At 40.5% G+C, this 20832-nt stretch overlaps 1 pseudogene; it reads left to right on the forward strand.

The window, feature by feature from the left end:
- Positions 1-3068: 3068 nt before the first annotated feature.
- On the forward strand, positions 3069-20414 carry LOC149195513 (subtilisin-like protease SBT1.7; annotated as a pseudogene).
- Positions 20415-20832: the final 418 nt, after the last annotated feature.

Consider the following 20832-nt stretch of genomic DNA (forward strand, 5'->3'; position numbering starts at 1 on the left):
ACAGAATCAGTTGAGGTTTGTTTAGTTTCTAGCTCAAGGGCTTCAAGGATAGGCTTCCTAAATAGTTCACTCTTCACCAACTCAACCAGGGGGATATATATTTTCAATTTCTGAACTTTTGATTCAAAGCTAAAAGAAGATGACTTATCAGAACTTTTTACCTCTTGAACTGGAGCTTTGAGGATGACTGGATCAACTACTGGTCTTCTCTGCTTGATATTCTATGGTTCTATTTGGACAACAGATCTTTGTGCAGGATTTTCTTTGACATTATTTGCATTGGATCTTAGATTATATCTCTGCTGCTGTTCACCAGATTGTAGAATAGCTCCTCTGTCCCACTCTTGACTATTTTGTTCCTGCAGCAATGATTGTTCATACTCGGCCAATGTCAAAAATGCAGCACTGCCTTTATCTTCCATGCAGTGAATTTCATCCTCGTCTTCTTCAAATTGTTCCTCCTCCATGACTACATTCTGAAAGGGAGATTTAACTTTTTTCTCATCCTTTGTTTCTTCACCCCTTTGCATAATCTGTAACTGCTCATTTGCTCTTCTGAATGGATTTTGATTTCTTGGAGCAAATGTGTTCTGCTGCCTTGTTTTCCTGAATTCTTCTCAACCTTCAGCTTAGAAATTTCAGCAGCAAGTGACTCTATCATCTTGGTCATTTTATCTAATTTAGGCTCTAAAGATGATGCAGAAGAAGTAGAAGCTTGATTTCTCTGCCTCCTTCTGTCAGCTTGACTCTTTAGTTTCTCTGCAGCCATGATATTAGATTCCACCTCTAGGGCTGCATCCTGCATGTCTGCCAGCGTAGCACATCTCCTTTCTCTCAATAACAGGCAGAAATCAAAATCAAAAGCATTGGAATAAGTGAGTTTGACAGAGGTACGAGTAGGTTTTACCTCAGCTGGTATCTTACTATAGATTCGATTAAATCTTTTATTAAAATCAGTAATTGATTCCCCATTTTCCCTCTTCAGATTACCAAACTCTATGTGATAATACAACAAGTCCTTTTTATCTCCCCATTGCTTCAAAAATGCATCATCTAATGCTTCAATATCTGTTATTGATCTCTGGGGTAATTCTCTAAACCACTTCCTAGCCTCTCCATCAAGGCTCTGAACAAAAACTCTCATCCACACATCATTTTCACTTATATCTAAATTGTCAGCATAACTGTAAAAAGCTTCTAAGTGTTCTTTTGCTGTTACTCCCTCTGTACCAGTGAATTTAGGCATATATTTCTGATATTCTCCCACAGGCATAGGATTTAAAGGCACAGGCAACACCAATGGTCCATATCTAGTAGCTACAATTCTTTCTATCCTCGTAGGTGCTTGTTGTCCTGCCATGATTGGAATATTTGGAAGAATACTAGCAGATGGAGCAGTATGCAGTAATGTGATGGATGGCAGAGATAAAGGGATGTTTTGGACTGAATGGGATGCTTTCTTTGGACTGAGATTCAGAGGGGAACTAACTGTACAAGGGGCTGAACTAATCTCAGAAGATTTTTCTTTATTAACAGTGCTGATTTCTAAATATTCAATCTATAAATTTTCAGCAACAACTTTATCTTTCAGAGACACATGCGACTTCTTAGGCCTACCTGATCCCGATGCCCCTTTCTGTGATGATTTCTTTGATTTAACAGTCCTCCCAGGGTCAGGCAATGATTCAGTTGGAGATTTCTAAGGATTTCTTCGAGTGTGTCTCACAAACTAAGCCAAAACTTCAATGTGGAGTTGCCAAATGATGGTCTTCCTCCAATGGAGTCACTAGACAGATGATTACAACCAAAAACTTTGTTCAAACCTTGTCTATCATCAAAGCTTGAAGCTGTGTCGTTCTCCCAGGGAATTTGAGCTTCGATTCTCCTCTCCCCAGCAACGGCGCCAATTAATGTTATCACCCCAAGAAACTCTCCTAGGTTGTATGTCAGAGATGCTCGGGAACATTACAAACTTAACAAAAAGTTGGATAAATTGGTGGATGAATGAAACAAATGCTGCATATTCAAGCCAGATAACCACTCCTACTATGCTTAACCCCAGACATGGGTGAACACCCCCAGACTACAAGGCTTTTAACCACCAATTACTCATAGTTTAAAAGATAATGTGATGATGGAGAAGACTAATCACACCAGCAGATGCACAGGACTTTGTGATGGCTAGCTGCAACCACTTGAAGGTCTGTAAATTTGTTTTCTAATACATAGAGAAGATGACAGCTCTCTGGCATTAAAATAACAAAAACCTGCAAACAAATTCAATGATACATTCTAAATCCTAACACAGAGGTGGGATGACAGCCCCTCTAATGCTAAACATTAATAGCACATGAATAACTGCAAAACAGGCACAACCCGGAACAAGAAGAAGAAGTGGAAAGTGAGCAATCAACAACAATATAAGCTTGTATTAGTTGGAAATGAAGACCAGAGGCTGCAAGTCTCATAATAGTTACAATCTCCAGAAGTTGAAGTTTACAGCAGAATTACATTCATCCAACACTCATCAACCTCATTGCCATCCTTTATATATAGAGATTTCTTACAAAAATGGCTCTGCTAGGCTATGTGTGGAGGTGTCTTAATTGACCACCAACCACATTTACAATTAGATATGGTCCTCTGTTACTAATCTGAATGTTTTAATGGATAGAATGACATTTACTGGTACTTTGATGTCCTTTCTGAGCATATGGGATGTAATGCTCCATGACTGATTTATATCTTGATCTGCTTGAAGCTGTCCTTCTTGTCCTTGACCGTGGTGTCTTTGAATGCAGGTAGCTGAGGAATTAATGTGCACATGGCTGGATTATCACTCCCTTCTTTGCGTGCATGATTCGAGACAAAAACACTGAAAAACGCCTTGAAAATGGTCACAGAGCCGAGAATGAATGATGGTCGTTAGATGGTTAAGACAGACGGCCGAGATCGGGCTGCATAGGCCATCAGAAGACATATGCAGATGAAAGAGTTTGGGCCGTTGGATCAAGCGAATTAACGGTGGAGATTTGATTTGCGAAGGCTATCGGGAGGCATGTGAACAGATGAATGATGGTCATTGGATCACGACAGGAATGATCCAGCAGCTGACGGGAGACAGAGTTGACAATCGGTTAATGGGCGGGGAGTCGGGTACGGTGGCGGGAAGTGGTTTCCCCGCACCGCTTTACAGGGAAGGTGGTTTTCGTATATAACAATGCGATGCAATCAGATTAAAACACGTGGCCGGTGGGAAACCGCTTCCCCGCGGGCTAAAGGACGAGCAGGTTGGCGAAGCGAGGAAAGCGTATGGTGTCAGATCAATAGGCGGGATGATTGGATGGTCACGGTAAAAGGCATGTGCTCCTGGGTTGATATGACAGGTGAGGGGCCCACCTAGTTATATAATTTAATTATATGTGTGCGGCGTTAAAAGGATTAAGACTTTAGAGACAAGGTTAAAGTGAAAAATAGGTTAAAGTGGGGTTTTATAATATTAAAACAAAAAACGCCTGGGAGCTCAAAAAGGGCTTAAGCGGGGTTTCGTGTAAAACAAAGGAATGGGGTTTATAAAGGTTATTGGGGTCTAACAACATTATAAACAAAATATGCTCGGGGGCAAGTTGAAAAGGGATTTAGGCGGGCTTTTAGGAAAAAACAGGGATAAAGGGGAATAAGGGAATTTAAGACGAAGGATGAAACAAAGGTGTGGGAGTTATAAGGAGAAAAGGAAAAATAAAGGAGAAAAGCATGAAAGATTGCTACCAGCCTTATAGAACCAAACCAGCACTGCTCAACACCTACTTTGATCCATCAACTGTTGCAAACTGAAGCAAAGCTAACAAGCACAGTAAAGATAAAGGATCTAGACAACACTTCTTAGCACTCTTTACACAGCTACACAAAAGCAGTTGCACAAGCTACGAGGGATAGAAGGCTACGCGGAGCAATGCAAGCATGCAGGTTCGGTTCGCGAACTTCCTAGATTTCATCAAGACATCCCTAGGGTGCGAACACCTGGTTCCAACACCCTCCCATACTACCTCGGGTGAGACTTCAGTCTGCGCACCGTGGATTATTGCCGAAAGGTCCAGTAGTTTCAGGATTTGTTTGGTTAAATCACTTCTGAACCTAGGTCAGGCCCCAACAAACCAACAAATGGTTCCGTTGCCAGGACATGGATTTGCCTAAGGGATGTCTAATGTCGTGCCACTAGAACCCAACAAAGAAGGAAATTGAAGAGTGGTTAGACAAGAAGATTCACGAATTCGCGACACAGGAAAATAGAACTCCGCAGGTATCCGAGAAAAGGTGGCTGGATCGCTATGTGTATACAGAAATCCATGAGATCTTCTTCGCGTCCTTTCCTTCTGAACTGTATGAGTGGATCGCGAGGTTAGCCGACAGCCAAGGAAGGTGTAAGCTTGACCAATTGATAGTGTGGACTCTGGAATTAGTGCACAGACTAGAGGCATCAGAAGATAAGATCACGCGAGATGTGGACCATTGGCTCGGCCGAATAATAGGGGGATTTATCACTGAGTTTGCAATATGAGCTACAGTGAAGCAGAACGACGCTTTATCAAGGGACCGCGGGGTAAGTACATGAAATCCTTGAATACCTAAATTAATATGTTGTTATGTGAAAAGTGGGTTATGCAAATACATTAATGTTTGGAACGATGTGGAGCGAAAAGATCTACAAAGGTAGCAAGGAATTAGGAAACAATCCCTTAATTTCACCTTCGTGAGAGAGCAAGGAAGAGCTCGCTCGAATCTCTATGAGAAGTGTGATCAGTTTGATAAGGCAACGCATTCTACAGTTACCACCTCCACCCACGCCACCACCCGCTTCACCTCCTTCACCTCCATCTCCACCCACTCCACCTCCACCAACCTCACAATTCGACATGGCGAGCGCAATCAAGCTACTTATATTCAGAGGAATAGGCAATGAGGAACTGGACTAATTCTGGTTCATGGTAAGAGCAGTGTGAGAAGCGCAAGGAGTCACAGATGACAACATTAAGAAGGCTACATTGTTGAGCGCTCTGTAGGATTGCGCGTTGAGATGGTATATCAAGCACTCTAATGATCACCTAAATGCAGGAATAGCAGAGATCTAGAATGCACTGAACAGAGAATTTAGTTAGCCGAAATCAGAGACACAGTCAATCATCGGGTTTAAAGAGATCGCGATGCTTCCAGGCAAGAACCCCTGGGATTTGGATCAGTGACTGAAGAGTACGATCTGCGAGGCTAATATGACACTCACAAATGCACAACATTGTGCATGGTTTGTGGCCTCTCTGATACCACACCTGAGGATGGAGCTATCCCAACAGAAACTTTATACCCAGGCTGAAGCATTGGAAATGGTGATGAGATTGCATGAGACATCGATACAAGATCCGGGCTGGGAGTTCAACAAATCCATGCACAACTATAGAATCTCTGCCTAGAGATGCAGAGCTTGAAGCAGGATAGGGTACCGCGGCCAGAGGCGAATGTGGAAGTATGGTGTGTAAAATGCAAAGGCCAGGGCCATGACAAAGACCACTGTCCAGTATTCATGAACTTCTTGGCAGGAGGGGGGCCAATGCCGTTGAGACCAGAGGCACAAGCAGGGCCAAGTGTGACACCCACATTATGGTGCATGATCTGTCAGATAGGAGGAGAACATGATGGATAATTGTCATTTGTTACAGAAGTATACATAGACTCCCCAGCAGTTATTTTGTAATTTCTACAGGTCAGTAGGCCACGACAAGTGTACTTGTCGCAGCTACGAGTTAATGATGGATTGGACCCCAGCCTATAGAATGTAGACATAAACATGAGGCCTCGACCCAACTGTGGGGATGACACATGCTGGATTTCAGGGGCAAGGTCGAGGACGAGGAGGAATGGGACCAGGAAGGGGCCGCAGACAGTTAATTTGTTACAATTGCGGAGGACCAGGGCACTATGCCCACGATTGTACCAACCCAACGAGAATACCCTGTTCATACTATGCTCAATTCGATCATGAAGTAGTAGATTTTCCTACGTTGATTGCACAGATGCATGAGAAAGGGGTACTCCATCCTCCTTTGACTCATAATATCCAAATGATGAGGTTTGAACCACGCGAAGAAGACCCAAATGTGAACATGATGCTCAAAAGCAGTGCGACCACAGGGGAGGATAAGGGGAAGAAGCCCGAGGAAGATACATGGGTTCACAAGGCTCCTACAAAGGAACCTGAATTTGACCTAGAACGCACAAATGAGACGTTCATCGAAGCTAAGAAGAGCTTCGCGGAGGCCTCTACTTCAGGTAGTAAGGATCAACCAGAGCCAAGGATGGATCCTTCTATGCTTATTATATTTCTGGAGACATGCATGAAGCTGCTACGCGATAATAAGGTAGTTAAGGGACTACAGGAATTGATCACTAGGTGTGCAGGGTCAGGAGAACCATGCGTAGTCTGGAAATTGGGGAAGCATACATTGCGCACTAAAAGGGAGATGAGGTTGACTACACAGATTGGTGAGTATGAAATGGATTAGGTCATCCTAGATCTGGGATCAGACGCGAATGTGTTACTGAAGCAAACATGGGAACGCATGGGCAGGCCCACGTTGCAGTGGTCCCATATTCAATTATGAATGGTGAACCAACATAAGATTTTGCCCATGGGGAGGTTGCAAGGGGTAACAGTCGATATCGAGGGTGCGAGCACACAGACAGACTTTGAAGTGATAGAGATTGTCGATGACAACAATCCTTATCTCGCGTTGCTAGGAATAGACTAGGCCACTGATATGAATGGAGTCATTAACCTAAAGAAGCGGAAGATGATATTCGAGAAAAATTCCTTACGTGTAGTCATTCTGCTAGATATAGCTGAGGGAGCGCGTTACACCGAACCTGTGCGCGACGATGGAAGTGACAATGAGCTAGATTGTATCTATAAGATAACTGTGTGAGATTAGGATTGGGTGAATCTGACTGCAAATGGAAGGATCTTGTGGGAGCATGCAAGTTCCTACACCTCAGATTCAGATGAAGAAGATGAATGTTGGCACAATCAGTTGAACAAAGTGATAACACTAAATTGCAACATGATGACTAGATCACTGCATTGTGTAACAACCCAGGCCCGAGATCTGCCAACATATGATGGATTGACAGCAGTAGATGAATTCTTGGGCAAGTTTGAAAGTGAAGTACTGGAACAACAGCGGCTCGATGCGTTGAAGTGGGCGCTGCGTGCGACACCTGCATGCTGGTGGGGAACACATCAAGGAAATTTTGAAAACTGGGGTGGATGTAGAAGGATGATGCACCTGCAATTTGGGAAACCACAACTATGGATAGAAGATAAATACGATGGACGAGATGACCCACGCATGCACCTCACGAAATGGACCAAGGCCTATGGGGAAGAACCTCAGCCTGAATGGGTACACTTATTCTACCATACCCTGGATGTCATACCCATGAATTGGTATACTGAGACAGAACTCTGACATGGTATGGGAAAATGGGATGTCTTGTGCGAGGGATTTTTGTTAACATTCACATTTGAAGACCGATGTTTGGATACTGTTGACGACGCACTGCAAGCCGTAAAAGCCACCATCTTCAAAATACCACAGGAACCACAACAAGTAGTTCAACTAGCATGGGAAACCCAGTTAAGCAGTGCCCTATAATGTTATAACATGCAAGTAGAGGAGGATGATGATGACCCCTAAAATATTAATATTCCAGAAACTAAAGGGTGTCGCCACATTCGAGGACCATCGATTGAGGATCCAAACATCACTGCACCGCTAAAAACAAAGTAGGTAAACAATGGCATAGATGCAGAGACAAAGTATGCGATGCTTGGGGACTATTGGGATGATGCTATAGTAGATAAGGTCACTGAGTTACTCCACGAATATCAATATTTGTTCCCGACCAAAAACACGGACTTAAAGGGGATCATTGGTGACTTAGGGATGATGAAGATCACTTTGAAACCAGATGTGAAGCCAATTAAACAATGAACTTACTGGTTGAATCCAAAGTATAAAGAAAAGGTCCACGATGAATTAGACAAAATGCTTGCAGCCGAAATTATTGAGCCAGTGCAAGAATCTGACTAGGTGAGTCCCATGGTAGTACAAGAGAAAAAATAGAAGAGCAAAATTAGAATATGCGTGGACCTCAGGAAGCTTAACGACGCCTGTGTTCATGATCCATTTCTGACACCGTTTACAGATGAAGTATTAGAGAATGTTGGTGGTCAGGAAGCTTACTCATTCATGGATGGCTTCTTAGGGTACCATTAGATCAAGATCGTGCTGGAAGATAGGAGCTAGACAACCTTCGCAACTGAATGGGGTTGTTTTCAATACATTGTTATGCCCTTTGGACTGAAGAATGTGTCAATAATATTTTCACGTGTAGTGGTGGCCGCATTCAAGGAATACATCCACAAGTTCTTAGAGGTCTATCTAGACGATTGGACTATATTTGGGTTAGTTAAACACCATATAGCAAGCTTACGTTTGATGCTGGATACTTTTCGATGACACCAGGTTGCGCTGAATCTTAAAAGGTACACCTTCCTCGTCCCCTTTGGAAACTTGCTCGGCCATGTGGTCTGCAAACAAGGCCTGCTGGTGGATCCTCCGAAGATTTTTGTTGTTCTCAATCTGGAAGCGTTGCGAAGTGTTAAACAACTATGCGCTACGTTAGGGCACACTGGTTACTATAGAAATTTTATCAAGAGCTATGCACAAATAAAAACGCCAATGGAAAAGCTATTGAAAAAGGACACTACATATTGTTGGAATGATGATTGTAGGAAAAGTTTGGATGTTCTTAAGGAGAAAATTGCATCTTCTCCCATCTTGGTCTTCCCAAAATGGGACGTAGAATTTCATGTACATGTTGATGCATCGTGTATTGCGTTGGGAGTTGTACTTACACAGGAAGGCGCGGAAGGTTTGGATCACCCGATCACGTTTGCGATCCGATGGCTGTCCAAAGCCGAAAATAACTACTCTAATACTGAGCGCGAAGCATTGGCAATGGTATACGTGCTCCAGAAATACCAACACTATTTACTTGGCGGACACTTCAAGATGTACACCGATAATTCCACGTTGAAATACCTGGTGAACAAGCCTGTGTTGGGGGGGAACATATGCCGATGGCTATCACTCTTTCAAGAATATGACTTTGAGGCCATCATAAAGCCGGGATGCCTAAACGCAGGACCAGATTACTTATCACGAATTGAGACCCGGGAGGAGCAAAAAAATTTGGAAGAAGTACTGCCTGATGCACAACTCTTTGCAGTGTGCGTCACGGATGACCACTTTGAAGATATAATCCATTTTTTAACCACAGGGACTGCAATGAAGGAGTATTCAGTCCAACAGAAGAAGGAATTTGTGGTGCATGTGACAAACTTTTTCGTCATCATGGGGCACCTCTACAAAATGGGAAATGATGAGATATTGCGAAGATATGTACCTAAATTTGAACGAGGACAGATCCTCGTGAAAGCACATGGGGGGGCTACAGGAGGACACTATGCATGATGCGCGACGGCACAAAATATTCTTCACACTAGGCTATGGTGGCCAACCCTACATCAATATTCGAAAGCACACTGTCGGGCCTGTGACATATGTCAAAGGACTGGGAAACCATCACGAAAGGATGAGATGCCACTCAATCCACAAATGATGTTGCAACCATTAGAAAAACGGGCAATCAACTTTGTGGGACCAATCAAACCTCAGGGGAAGATGGGTGCGCGCTACATCATCACCGCGACAGAATACCTAACTTGATGGGCGGAAGCACAACCGGTTAAGGACTGCACGACTGCTACAGCTGTGAAATTTTTGTTCGACAACGTGTTGACATGGTTTGGTTGCCCAAAAATTTTAATGAGTGACCGTGGAACACACTTCCTAAATGAAACCATCAGTGCACTCACCAAGGAATTCCAGGTGTATCATCAGCAAAGTACACCGTACCATCCGCAAGCTAATGGGACAGTAGAAGCATTCAAAAAAATTCTGGAGATTGCACTGACCAAAGTATGTAACGCACAACGAAACGATTGGGACCTACGCATACCTGCCATATTATGGGCATACAAAACCACGTGCAAAAAATTGACGGGTCAAACACCTTTTAGGTTAGTCTATGGCATGGAAGTAGTCATGCCAATGGAATACATCGTCCCCAGTTTACAGATAGCAGCAATTATAGGCATGTTGGATCGCGAAGCCTTGGAAGAGAGACTTGCGCAATTAGAAGAACTCGAGGAAGAATAGTTTCTGGCGGGATTCCATCAGCGGGTACAGAAACAGCACGAGAAAGCCTGGCAAGATCACCATATCAAGTTGTGCACATTCAAGGTAAACGATTTAGTGTTTCTGTATGACAGCAAGTTCGGAAAATTTCCTGGGAAATTCAGAATGCATTAGTTAGGACCATATGTGGTAAAAGAAGTCATAGACAGAGGCACGGTCCAGCTAGTCAAACTTAATGGAGAACCCTTCCAGGAAGAGTAAATGGAAGTCGCCTGAAGCCCTACATGGGTGGGCTGGTTGTCTGACTAACCAACCAAAGCACAGTCTTCGTGACCCGACAAGCCAGACAAAGGTGCGGGACTATAAACAGAGGTACTAGAAACCGACATCAAAGTAGAGAATCAAGTCAGACGCAGATGATCCAGAAGCAAAAATGGAGCAGATCCAGATGACGACAGCATAGTGCGTTACGGACCTCTGCGTCGCACAAGCATAGTTGGATGGACTTCGCGCAAAGATCACCGCACCAGCAGAGTGACTCGGGACGAGTCACGATGATTGTGTTGGGGGCCTGTTGGGTAGCGGATCCCCCCATAGCATGTTTTTGGGGCTTGAAGCCTGAATTTTGGTCAAGTGTAATGTAAAGACCCTGCGAAATGTGGGTCGAAGCGTAACAGTCTAGGGTTGTTCGCCCTAAGATAATGTAATTTAATGTAAAGTGTGTCAGCCTACCCATGGTCTGCGGACCATGGGATTGTATAAATAGAGTGAGGCTCTAAGTGTAAAAGAAGTCTTAGTTTTTGACAAGTAATAGAGAGTTCCGAAGGCATGATTAGAAGCTAGAAGTGGATATGAAGGTATTGGGTCGTAGTGATAGGTAGAGGTTCCACAGCTGAGTGCGCGGAGGCCTAGTAGAGTCCGCAGCTAAGTGCGTGGAGGCCTAGTAGAGTCCGCAGCTGTGTGCGCGGACCCCTGCATCTGAGTGCACAGGGCGGAGTTGGGATTGTACTTGGACAGAGAATGAATAAAAGATAAGTTGATTCTAAAATATTGTGTGTCTATGCTTCGGTTATATTTATGCATCTCTTTATAGTTTTATGATTGCACGCACTTGTTATGAATGTTGAATGATTAAAGAGAATATTGGGCCCACAAAATTAAGTTAAGATCTATAATAATAGCATAATAAGGATAAAGTATCTAGACAGCAACTCTTAGCGCTCTTTACACAACTGTGCGGAAGCAGTTGCACAAGCTACGAAGGACAGAAGGTTGCACGGAGCAGCGCAAGCGCACAGGTTCGGTTCGCGAACTTCCTAGATTTCATCAAGACATCCCTAGGGTGCAGAAACATGGTTCTAGCACCCTCCCATACTACCTCAGGTGAGACCTCAGTCCGCGCACCGCGGACTATTGCCAAAAGGGCCGGTAGTTTCAGGATTTGTTTGGCTAAATCACTTCTGAACCTGGGTCAGGCCCCAACAAGCCAATGTTTCCCTTGTTGTGAAATAATAAAAAGGCCATTGAGCCTCATTGTAACACAGTTCAGAGGCATGTAGCCCCTACATCTCTTCTTAGAGATAAGCTACTATCACTCGAGCTCGTTTATTTCCATTTATATATGTAAGCATATTTCAATTCTTTTATATTAATGAAATTAAGTTTTATTTCTGCTACATGTTTGTGTTTATGTGTATAACTGTATTTTTTTGCGTTCCTACATAAGTTTAGATCATTATCATATACGACTACAAAATGGGTACCTTCATCAATAGACAATAAATCATAGCTCCTTTTCAATCTTCATATAGGTCTTAAACCATCTAGCTTTAAACCCATGCTCGAACAACTATAAACATGTAAGCAAAGGATCATCAAAATTATAAATGAATACCAACCACTAACAAGACTTGAGGGCCATCACTTTTAGTATTCATTCTACCTTAGGGTCAAAGGACAACAAATCAAATTGATCAATGCAGGTTGGAGTGATCGGAAACCAAATCCTCCAAATCATTTTTCCTTGGCATCATCTAAGAATCCTCCATGCAGTGCTAATATTCTCAGGTCTTTTTGTTGAAACCTTCATATTTAGCTGCTCTTACATGCAAGAGATCTGATAACCCTACAAGTATGAAAAATGAGAAATCTGGACTTCACAATCCTGGATGAACTTGCATACTAGTTTCCTCATCATGAATGGCATTTCACGTTTTATTTTTCAAAGGAATTTGTCTTCTTTTGAATTTTAGTTCTGCCATAAAAGTAGGGAGTTGAGGCCCTCAAAAAAAATTATTCCAAAACATTATCTATATTTAACATATATGGTGTTTCAAATCATTATCTATACGTAAGATGTGTTATCCTATGAGAAAAATCGCCAGTCATCACAGACTTTCCTCTACTAGAAATGCCTTTACAAGTCAATCAATCTAGGAGGGAGATATTCCTTTTCTACACCCCTGCTAACTTTTTTGAGTAATGAACCTAGATCCCTAGAACAAGCTTGCTTGGACAACTGATCAACTTCATGGTTAAATATTCTAAAAATGTGATCGTTGTAAAATCTTTTGTTAACTTTACCAAATGAAAATTATCATAAGAGATTGAACCCTATATCTAATATTTGACCAACGTAGGATCTTTGTATGCTATCCATTCCAAAGTGTAAGGCACTTAAGAGTAAATAATTATGGCAATGGAGTGGAAATCTAGGTCAATATTACCTATAGAAACATGGACGGAGCCTTAGTTTCAAAGAGGAAAGGACACATCGACTTCACCAATTGAGGCAATATAATGACACTCAAAGATACAAATGTGGGTTTCATCTGGTGTTTAATCCTTGTGAAAAATACATGAAAATTATTTGAGTGGGTTTGAATGTTTTATTGGAGTGTGATGTATCTGTGTGTCGATATTTTAGTAGGTGCAGGTCCAAGAAGAATGCTTTACATTCTACGGAAATCTTAATTTGACACATTTGAATGATTAAACGATGGCTATTCTTTACTGTCGAAAAGATGGTTTCTTCTTGATAACATTCCTTGACAATTCCTTTTGAATATTGTGTTATTTTTCAAGACTATTTTTATGCTTTGGGGCATAAATTTGAAAATGCGGTAATATTAAACCATAATTATCTTAAATTTTCAATCCAAATTACTACTTTTTCCCATAATGACATGAAACTTGGACATGCATTTAAAAATGCACTAAAATCCAAACTTAATTATCTTAATTTTTCCTTCAACACTACTTTTCCCCACCATGGAAAGATATTTGTACAAGCTCCTGAGTATCATAATTTTTATCTGGGATTTTCATAACGACATTTAAATAGCGCTTAGACTATGGTATTATATATATCATGGTTTTATCAAAGAACTTTGAAATGGTCTCAAGGAACAAATGTCCTAAGAATTTAGGAACGGGTCAACTTGCTAAGAAGATATAATTATAATAAGTTCCTATTAAACTATGCCTTAATGCATTAAATATTTTAATGATACATGCTCAAATTAGCAATAATGACATATCCAATCCCGTAGATTCTGCTTTCAGTTAGCCCTCACTCATAGACTATGCCTTGATGCATGAAATATTTCAACGATACATGATCAAATTAGCAGTAATTACATATCCAACCTTGAAGATTATGTTAACAGTTAGTCCTTACGCATAGAATATGGAGGCCTCTATGAGACATAGTTTACCTATGGGTCAAAATTTTCAGTGAGAAAAAAGTTGGATGCTTTGATATCTCTATGACTAATACATCTTTGACAACCCTCATGAAGGTAAAGAAGACCTTGAGTGTGCCCATAGCAACTTCATACCAAATGTTCCAATCTAGTAGATGGGACTTTTTGTCTAGACAAAACAATACAAAACTCATGGATACATAAATATAAAACACAATTCAGGCGAGTAATGAATTATTTTAAGATTTTTTCTCTTTAGATGCCCCTAGCTTGAGAAATTGCAACCCAGGGGCATCTAAGTCATCAAAATCAACCCACGGGCATCTAAATCATCAAAATCACCAGGAGATCGCATCTAACATGTGCCACTCATCCTTAACATGCTTGGATTTTTTTCCACGGACTTTTGAACCGGTAACCTTCACATCACACGGTGCCTTAAGAGTACATCCCATCAACTCTCTATTCTATACTCCATGGGCAACATGGATTCAAATTTTAAACTAAATAAAATACCAAAATTATTTTGAAAAACAAGAACAATATTGGAAATATCATTTCCATTCCTTTTTTAATAGAAATGACCATCTTATCTTTTCATATTCATATATATATATATATATATATATATAGATATATATATATTATTTTATAATATTTTTCTTTTACTATTTTATTTAATATTTTGGTAATAATATAATATATTTTTACACTTAATTAATTATGTGAAAGTAAAGTACATATTTTTAAATACTTTTTCATTAATATTCAATAAAAAAATAATTTAAATAAATTATGATTTTTAATAATTGTTGGGAAACTGTATTTAGAAAATGTCAGATACCATATTACATAATATCAAAATTCTTTTGAGCTAGTAAGATATCAGATTACATAATATCAAAATCTGTTTGGGTTAGTTAGATATCAAATAATATAATATCAAAAATCTTTTTGGGTCAGTTTTCTTTTTGGATTAGTTTGTCAGATTAAAAACACCTCTCCTAGAAAAGTTAATATCATTATGTCAACAAAAATGATCAAGAAGATGACATGAAAATATCAATAATGACCGGAATGGTTGGATTGATAGAAGGCACATGATTGGGTTTGATGCAAAGATGTTGATAAATGCTATCTAATCCTTGGTATTCCTCCACCCAACAAAATTTCAATTCATGGAATATTAAACCAATCAATTATTTATTTATTTTTTAAATATAAAATTCCTAACCATAATTTTCATTCATAATAATTTGAATTTGAATAGTTTATATATATATATATATATATATATATATATATTATAAAAATTATATGCTCAATATAATTTATATAATAAATATTGATATTAATATTATTTAAAAACTATAAAAATGAAATAAGGAATATACTTGATATAATAAATATTTATTAAATTAGTATATGATAAATATAATTAGAATATGATTTTTTTGTTTTTCTATTTTATTTTTATAAGCTTGGTAGCTCTTTCCATTTTCATTAAAATATAAACAAGTTGCATCCACATATGAATAGTTAGGTGGCCTTAACTTGTCCAAAAGAAAACCAAGTCTCTTGGCCACCTCACAGCGTGATAAGTCATCCAGTAGCAAAAAATAATTAGTCTTTCTACCCAACCTATATTAGTTTGTATGTCTTTGCCTTGCGCAAATTGTATTTTCCTATGAACATAAAAACAACATTCTGAAAATTAAAAGCTATCTGCATATATAATAATAAAAACTGAAACCATCTAGCAGACTACTCCTCTCCCTCCACACACACAAACTCTACTAGAGTTAGATCCTTAACATTGGAACCGACAACATTGTGTGTGAGAGAAGGCAGGGGAGGTGATCCTTGATTCGACGAAGGCGTCCATCTTGTTTTTGTAGCGGAAACTGTAGTTTCTGGAAGTTTTGCTTGTAGTTGGGGCAGTCCTTCACCGTTGTTGCCATATTCACAAAGATCTGCTCCAGGGAATTTCCTAGGATACTTTTCATGGACTAGTACAAGTACAATGTCTATTTAAACTGGGTAACGCAACAACGGGCGTGCCTAAGATCCGGCACCATACCCCACCAATCCTCCACCTCAATGTCCATCAAGCCGTCCTGTCGGTTCAAATCAGCGTCCCACTCCCCAATTAATTGCTTAATTTCTTCTCTTGTCCCTTCATGGTATGTTGTGGCCGCATCGTTTATGATGTTGGCCACTAGTTTGCGGCCTCTAGTTTTCCTCCCAAAAGAGTTGGATTGCTCAGACGCAACCAAGGCCATTTCCACGAACTCACAATGCACAATGAAAAGTAGGTATGATGAATTGCTTGTACAAGTGGTGCCCCTAACCCAAAATATTTTCACTTCTAGGTGACCCTACTGCCATGCACACCTACCATGAGAGAATCATGAAACAGTAATTTCCATGACAAAATTCGATAAACTTTCTCTAGTGTTTTCCCATGCACGTCATCCTTGCCTTCCAATCATGAAAGGATGATGAAGTGGTTGCGTAGAGGTCTTTCATGGAGTTGTTTCTTTGGGTCCCTTAATAATTCCTTTCCTTTACTTTCTAAGTTTGTTGTTTCAAAAGAGTAAGTGTATGTGAAATCAAGAACCAGAAAATCTCTGTTTGAAGCCACAAATTTGTTTAATATCTCGGACCCATGAAGTAACAATAAATGATTTGTTTAATATCGTTTTATCGTCACGTTTCAATAAATGATTTGTTTACCATAACAATCACGACTTACCATCTGTGTATAAAGATTCATCACTGCCCTCCACTCTTCATGCCTGCCCACGCACCTCTTTCTCTTTCCGTGGAGCCGAGTACCATCTCCACTTATTTCTCCGCTCCGGTCACTACAACCCTTCAAAAGGTACTATTCAGGCGAGACATGACGTTTCAGTGGTTTATCAATATTCTGAGTGTTTATCAATAGTTGTCAAGAAAGAAATTTACTATGATTAGCCATTTTCAATTTCTAAGCAAAATTTTGGAACCAGTACAATGTGTATGTTTACAGTGAACTATGGTGTAAGATTTTATTAGCTAGTTTCATTTTCTATGGATCATTATAAAAATGGTTAATTTGTCCATTGCAATCTTATTATTGTTAAATACATTTAAATCTAATAACTAGATAGATGGTTTTAATATTAGTAGATCGCCTTAATATTATTTAAAATAATAATTCTTTTTGTTATATAATATAATGGGGAATTTATTTTTTTAATTTTGATTTTGAATTTATTAAATTCTAGTTATGAATTTTTGTTATTAATATTATTAATTTTCTTTTGACATTTTCTCATTTTATAATATTAATCAGCTTAAATTTATCTCAAGAATGGATTTAACATAAGTTGAGAGTGAAAGAATGGATATAACATAAAATTTATCTCAAGAATGGATTTAACATAAGTTGAGAGTGAAAGAATGGATATAACATAAATTGAGAAGGATCAAATTTATTTAACTGCAAATTTTAAATAAATTATTTAAATAAACTGTTAAAATATACGTCTTGTTTACATATTTTTTTACTTATAATTATTTTACATGAAATTATATTAAGTTATATGAATTTTACCTTAAATTATATTAAGTTATATCGATAATTAATTAAATATGCATAGTATATATATATATTTTAATATAATTGATATTTTTTTTCTATTTAGACAAGTGTCAATTTTCCAAAAACATACTTATTCATAACTTTAACAAAATTAAAGAAATACATACTTACTCATGGCTTTAACCAAATTAAAAAAAAAACAACAACAACAACCACCACCACCACTCAACCACCACCACCACTTAAACTGTAAAATGAACTCTCAGCTCAATACGTTATATTTTTCATTATTTTTTAACTATTTAAAAAAAATACCTATATCAATGTTGAAGAATTCATCATTTTATTTTTATTTATTTTTTAAATATATAAGATGACCTGGGATTTTTTTCACATTAAATTTTAAAGAATTTTGAATTCGAATCCAAATTCGAAAACGAAATTGTTAACTGTGGTTGAAATTTGCGGCATGATAACTTTCCACAGTTCATGGTATGCATATCTTCGTTAGAAACTAATAAAATACTTTCTTGCCAGATTTGATCACGGATATTCAAGAACGCGTAAAAAATAATGAAGGACACGGGAAGGATCCTGGTCTTCGTAGCCTTCATTGTTGCAACAGCGAGAAACGTTAGTGCAATTTATCCCAAAGAAACGGCCGGACGACACCAGGCATTCATAGTTCACATGAACCCGACGAAGGTTCGAATCGCCGATTCTATAAATCCCGCAACCTGGTATGCATCTTTCATTCGTGACGCAGTTGTGAAAGCCGGAGTGATAAATGACGAAGAATTGGCAGAATCGAGTATACTGTACACATACAATACTGTTCTCACTGGATTCGCGGCTAAATTGAGCGAAAAGCAGGTGGCCGCAATTAAAGCCATGGACAGCTGCATGGGCGTTTATCCAGACAAACTTCTGAAGCTCCACACAACGTATACGCCCCATTACCTGGGCTTGAAAAGAGGGCAAGGCCTTTGGTCTGAGTCCACGGGCTATGCTACGAATGTAATAATAGGCGTTCTCGACAGCGGAGTGTGGCCTGAGCACCCCAGCTTTGCGGATCATAAAAACCAGTCGCGGGTGCCGTCCAAGTGGAAGGGGCATTGCGAGGCTGGTAAAGCATTCAACGCTTCCAACTGCAACAAGAAACTCATCGGCGCGCGCTTCTTCTACAAAGGGTACGAGTCCCACAAGGGTCCTATAAATGAAACGGTGGAATATAAATCCCCGCGGGACTCGGCTGGGCATGGGACCCACACTGCATCCACAGCGGCAGGCAACGTTATACCGGGCGCCGACGTTCTGGGTTATGCCAAGGGCACGGCCACGGGTGTGGCACCCGGAGCACGAGTGGCGGTGTATAAGGTCTGCTGGTCTCAAGCTTGCTCCGACTCCGACATCATGGCGGCAATGGACACAGCGGTGTCGGATGGAGTGGACGTCTTATCTATATCCCTTGGAGGCTCGCACGGCACTCCGTTTTATGCAGACGGCATAGCGGTAGGGGCATTCGGTGCGATGGCCAAGGGGGTTTTCGTTTCTTGCTCTGCGGGGAATAATGGGCCTATTTCATCATCGTTGTCCAACGAGGCGCCGTGGATAATGACGGTGGGGGCAAGTTCCGTGGACCGAAGTTTTCCCGCGATTGTCGTCTTGGGAAACGGTCGCGCCTACCGTGGCGCATCTCTCTACACAGGAAAGCCTCTCGGAACCAAACCCCAATTTGGCGCTCGTGTACGGAGATTTCTGTTTGGATGGCTCTCTGGAACCCGAGATGGTCCGACGGAAAATCGTGGTCTCCGAACAAGGAATCACAGAGAGAACCGAAAAGGGACAAGTGGTGGCCATGGCCGGAGGAATTGGCATGATACTACTCACTCCCGACGGAGGCGGAGAAGAACTCATAGCCGACGCGCACGTTTTGCCCGCTACGTATGTCGGTAACAAGGCCGCCAAAGCAATCAGAGATTACTTGAATTAAAACACAAGCCTTAGCCCAGTGGGAACAATTGTTTTCTGTGGCACCACTTACCACAGAGAAGAGGCGCCAATTCTGAGCTCCTTTACGTCCCGTGGTCCGAATTCCGTAAGCCCAGACATTCTGAAGCCCGATGTAATCGCCCCGGGGCTCAACATTGTAGCAGCTTGGCCCCTCAACATGAACCCCTCACGGCTGCCCTCTGATAAACGAAGAACAAAATTCAATCTCGACTCTGGCACTTCCATGTCCTGTCCCCATGTCAGTGGATTGGCTGCTCTGCTCAAAGCCGCGCATCCAGATTGGAGCCCGGCTGCTCTCAAGTCTGCCCTCATTACCACGGCTTATGTTACCAATAACAAGGGGAACCTATAGCGGACGCTTCGTTACCAGGCTCTCCCGCCACTCCTTTGGACATGGGTGCGGGCCACGTAAATCCTGAGAAAGCACGAGAACCGGGGCTTGTCTACGATATCGGCACTGAAGATTACGTTAACTATCTTTGCAGCTTGAACTATTCGTCTTCCGAGATTGGTGTGCTGACAAAGACACGGGATTCCTGTCCAAAACAAATTCCAAAGCCGGGCGACCTCAATTATCCTTCCTTTTCGGTGCTGTTTTATTCCTCTCGCAAAGCGTCTGCCACTTTCACAAGAAAGGTCACCAATGTGGGGCCTCATAATTCAACTTACTCTGTACAAGTTGTGGAGCCGTTGGGAGTGAAGGTGACTGTGAAGCCCAAAACGTTGGTTTTCACGAAGAAGAATCAAAGACATCTGTATACTGTAAGCTTTGGTGTTGAGAAGTCCTCTGCCTCTTGAGGTTATGGTTCAATCACTTGGTCGTCTGGCGTCTATACGGTTCGGAGCCCAGTCGCTGTTATATGGGTGGATCGATCATTAAGCTTCCGGGATGATGACAGCCTGGTCGCTTAGATATTTAGATATTGTTGTTTATCTACCTCACTCTCATGGCGACCTACCTGTAATAAGTACTGCATCATATGGAAAATAACCTAATAAAAAACACTTATTGGACGATCTATATGGGTTATAACAGCATGAATATATTCATTAGACGATGTTAATGTAGGTAACACATAATATACTAGTATATTTTAATAAAAGTGTATTAGTATTTGTACTTAATGTTGCAAAGGAAATGCTGTAAGGCATATAGTGTGGAAGAATAGCTACATGTGAATAGGCATTGTTGAAAGCAAGGGTGGATGATAATGAG

This window comes from Pinus tabuliformis, chromosome 2_2, assembly GCF_031772625.1.
Source record: "Pinus tabuliformis cultivar Carrire ecotype Pingquan chromosome 2_2, CPIR1, whole genome shotgun sequence".
Taxonomy (NCBI): Eukaryota; Viridiplantae; Streptophyta; class Pinopsida; order Pinales; family Pinaceae; genus Pinus; species Pinus tabuliformis.